Source organism: Cicer arietinum, chromosome 7 (assembly GCF_000331145.2).
Source record: "Cicer arietinum cultivar CDC Frontier isolate Library 1 chromosome 7, Cicar.CDCFrontier_v2.0, whole genome shotgun sequence".
NCBI classification, from domain to species: Eukaryota; Viridiplantae; Streptophyta; class Magnoliopsida; order Fabales; family Fabaceae; genus Cicer; species Cicer arietinum.
The window spans coordinates 11,625,870-11,631,236 of NC_021166.2; positions in this window are offsets into that span (position 1 = coordinate 11,625,870).

Below are 5,367 nucleotides of genomic sequence, written 5' to 3' on the forward strand. Positions count from 1 at the left end.
TTTATTAAATGTTGGATTGTTTTTTTATTATAAGGTGAAATTAATTAATGCTTCAAAAGTGGTGTACATAGAAGTAAGAGAATAACCATTTTAAGAAATGACTCTATTTATCTTATAATAATTGAATCATTTAATACATATTAAGAAAGTGTATAAATAAAAGAGAAATAATATTAGTTCTATTAAAAAAATTAAAAATTGAAATAGTAATTTATTTTGAGTCATATTTTTTACAAATGAATTAAGACAAAAGGAGTAACTTTATCAACTATTAATGTGTTTTTTACTATCATAAATATAAAAAGAAATTAATATTTTAGAAATAGTGTACCTAATATTCATTGGAGGACACAATTAAAAAAAAATTAAAGTTATATTAGAAATTAAAAATGAAAAAAAATTTATTTTAAAATATATTTTTTGTTAAAGTAACACTCACTATAAAATAGATGGAGTATGGTTCACCTAATTAAGAAGAAAATTTAATTTTAAATTACTTTGAAATATTAAATAATAGTTGTACTATTAAAGTAATAAAAGGTTTATTTATTACTACCTATATTCTTATATATATATATATATATATATATATATGATAATATTTGGAAGAAAAATATTGTCTCTATATATAAGCTTATTTCTGAGTTATTACATAGTTGTATTAATTTTTTTGCCTATTTTTTAATATAAGCGAACATGCATGTCAAACTAATTTATACCAACGTCAATTAAAAACAAGGTATTTTAACACTATTACAAAATACATTTCCAATGTAGATTTACATGATAATATCATGATTTTTCATTATTTCACATTAATAATGCATCTTTTAATTAATACTACTCATTTGATTTTTTTTATATATATTAATAGTGCATTTTATAATTGGGACAAAAATCATTTATAATACGTGTAATTTAAATTTTAAAATAGTAAAAAGTAAACTTTGGAATCCTAACATGACCCTTTATAATTAATGCTACTATTGTCTAATTTTATGCAATAACTAAAGGTAATAGTTTAATTTTATAATCTTCAAAAACATAACTGAAATATGTTTGAGGTTATAAAACAACTATTAATACCACTTTAATTAATAATAATTAAAATTTTCTCAACTTTTTTTAAAAAAAATATAAGTGTTTATAATAAGAGACAAATTTAACTATTTTTAATGCATCCATTGACATTTTATTTTAAAAATAAAAGTTTATCTTTAAGATAAAGTCTAAAATCTAAAGCAATTAATTAAGTCTTAACTCAATTGATAAATGATAAAAATATTATGTTAAACATTATGTCTCGAATTCAAACTTAATTTTTTTTTAGTTATGTGAGTTTCTGGTAAATTCATCGTTCTGTTAGATAGACAATAAAATTTAAATTCTAATATATTAATTTATGATTATTTTGTACTCAGTATTCATGTATAATAATTTTTAATGGTTTTATTTGATTTTTATTAAAAATATTTCTGGTTGTACTTTTTATAAATACATTTTATTTATTACCAAATGTTTTTGTAGTTTATTTTTCATAGACGATGTAGTAGATTCCTTGAGAGTACTACTAAATGACTTTTTTTTTATGATTAACATAGTGTGACGCGGGTTTACATGCATGAGTCTTTTAACAATTTAATAAAAATGTTTGATTTGTGATATTAATATATATATATATATCTCAAAAGACATCAATTTCTTAGACGCTTCTTAATTATTTTGAGATATTAATTTCTACAATTGCACACAAATAATAAAAAAAAATGCAATATCCTATTTTAGGAATGCTAAATGATTTTCTAATTAGTAATTTTCAATTAATTAAAAACAAGTATTAAATGATGGTCATACGTTTATAATTTATATATACATATATATATGTAGCTTTTTTTTTTCTAATAAATGACCCTTCTTAGCTTTTTGGAACTTACACTTTTTTTTCTAAAAATATTATTTTATATTTTCTTAAAAAAAAACTATATTTTTTTATACATCTTTCTTTATATCTGAGTATACCACAAATTCTATTATATTATTGATAAATATATAAAAACATATAATGTATAAATATCTTATAAATCACAATTGAAATTATATAAGAAAACATTGTATAGTATATACACGCGTAATAAAAAAAAAACAGAGATTGACACGAGGGTACCCGTTTACATGCTAATTGTAAATAATGTTTTTTTTTCTGGGTTTCTAATAATGTTTTAATTATTAGTGAAGTATTTATTGATTTAAATTATCAACGTTTATCGCAAGAGTAATAATTTTAAATAACATGATTTTGTAGTCATAGATGAAAATTGGTATTAAATAATATATTGTGTATGTCTCATAATGAGTGTCTTTTTCATAATTTAATGCATATTAAAAAATGACAATAATTAAATAAATAAAAAATACAATTTTAACAAATTATTTTAATTAACAATTAATGTGTTTTCCACAATTATAAACATAAATTAAAATATAATACTTTAAAAATAACATACATAATATTAATTATATGGTAAATTACAAAAAAAATTAATTTTACATTGAAATTGAAAATAATATTAAATTAAAATAACCTTTTTACTAAAGCAATAGTTATTATGAGATAAATTACTTCGTTTTAATGTAATAAATAAATAAATATTATATTTAAATTATTTTTTACCTTAAATTATGTATTATTTAAATATTTAATCAATGTCTTAAATTCAATCCACTGCATTAACTTACAAATTTTATTAATTAAAATGACATGTTCTATTATTTTTTTTTTGAAGTTGCAAGACTAAACTCTTACAAATGTATTGATATTTCATGGATCATGAACAGCTTTATTTCTATTTATTTTTCATTTTCAAAGTTCAATATAAGATTAATGATTGATTTAGGAATATTTTTCTTAATTACTTATTGTACAAAGAGAAATAAGATAATGAATAATTAAGGATATTATAGAAAAATAATAATTATATCAAAAGTAACAAAATTAATTAGTAGTAAAAATTTGACACTGTAATATTAGTCGACATGATTCAAAGATTGTACAAGATAGTTGTAAAATAATCATTAATATCATCATTATTAATAATAATAAAATTCTCTTTCAATTTTTTGAAAATAGAAAGTATTAATTAGTTGTCTTAATAAGTATAAATAATAATCACGTAAATGAGTTCAAGTGGTTAAAGAGTTTTAATTAAAGACAAATTATTTGGGAGAACCAGAATTCGAATCTACTAAATATGAATAAAAAATCTCTTTATATATATATATATATATATATATATATATATAATATTACTTTTTTCAAGTCCATAAGGTGTCAATTTAATAACAATAATTTGACTTTGTAACTTTAAGTACATAATTTCCCTCCCCGATTTATTTATTTTGAATATTACTTTTTCTAGAACAAATAATTTTACTTAGAAGTGATTTTAAATCCTAAATCAATTAAAGGCGTCATGGTCATATCATTTAATAGAATGTAGCCAAAAAAAAAAAAAGAATCTGATATAATAATGAAATGGTTATGTGTATACATGGTGTAGCAATTTAAAATTAGAACATTATTTTAAAAATAATATTAAAGAGGTCAAATATTTCATTCTATGAATATATAATTTATAGTAACGACTAATGGAGACAGCCGAGAGTTTCAAACAAGATTATGGGATTGTCAAAATAAAATAAATAATGTTTTTTTTTTTAAATATTTATATATAAAAGTGTAATGAAATCAAAATTAGTTCAATAATTAGTATCGTTTTTCACAACAACAAAAAATACGGTTAGAATTTTGTATTTTGATACTTTAATCTATATATTACTCAAAACAATATAAATGAGTTGCAAAAATATTATTTTACATGGTAGAACTTACGATATAATTTTTGTTCAAAATATTAGTTTGTTATTGCAGCAAAATGTAAACTCTTCGTATATATTGCATAGTATTATATACTTCATTTGATCTAGATTATAAACAACAACAATCATATTTTATAATCTTAAATACTCCACCCATTCCTAATTATAATCCTTTGTCAAGAAAAAAACTGTCTCTAAATATAAACTTTCTTTTAAATTCATTTATTATTGTTTCAAATTTTAATGCAAATATTTGTGTGTATAAACTTATGCTCACATGATTCAAATTTTTATATGGTCACATGATTTAGATAATCTTGCTATTTCAATATTTATAATTCAGATATTTGGAGTACTTGTATAGATTAAAGTATCAAAATACAAAATAATTGAAAATATTTGGAGTATTTGTATAGATATTTCAATATTTATATTCAGATATTTATAATTCAACAAAGTTGTGCAAGTTTGATTCTTGAACTAATTGAAAATGTTTGAAGTATTTGTATCACTTTAGTATCTTTAGACTGTTAATATAAGATTATATTTTTTTGAACAAGTAGTGATAATTATGCAGCAGTGAAGTTGATAACTTTAATTTTGTAAGATTTTTATGACTTATTATCATTGATTTTTAAATATAAAGTTTGGTATGAAGTTTTGTGTTTCATGGTTGAATGATAAATTTTAGTTAATAGGATAATATGTAAAATTTTGATTATGCATATGTGAGGAATGAAAGTTATGAAGAAAAAAATTTAAAAGTTAGTTATTTAAATTGGTTGACTCGTTGATAGAATAAATCCTTTTTGAATTTGACTTGTTATATTGGTTCAAATTTTATCGATTTAATAAATCAATTTTGAATGTGACTTGTTATATTGGTTCAAATTTAACCGATAATAAATCAATTTGGAATTTTACTTCTTACATTGATTCAGGTTTAGCCGATGTAATAAATTTATTTTGAATTTGACTTGTTACATCTGCCATTTTAACCGATTTTATTGTTAATTATTTATTACAACGATTGATGTTAGATCGGACAAGTAACCGATCTAACATGTACATATGAACCAATTTAACAAAGTTTAATTGCATTAGTGAAGTCAACCTTTCACAACGCTTGATTACATTTTTATAAATTTAGTATATTATTTTTAATAAATTAGTATATTAATAATAATAATAATAATGATAATGATAATGATAATGATAATAATAGTAATGATAATAATAATAATAATAATAGTAATAATAATAATAATAATAGAATAATAGTAATAATAATAGTAATAACAATAGTAATAACAATAATAATAACAATAATAATAACAACAATAATAATAATAATAATAATAATAATAATAATAATAATAATAATAATAAGAACACTAAGAACAGTAATAATAATAATAATAATAGTAATAATAATAAGAATAATAATAGTAATAATAATAGTAATAATAATAATAATAATAATAATAATAA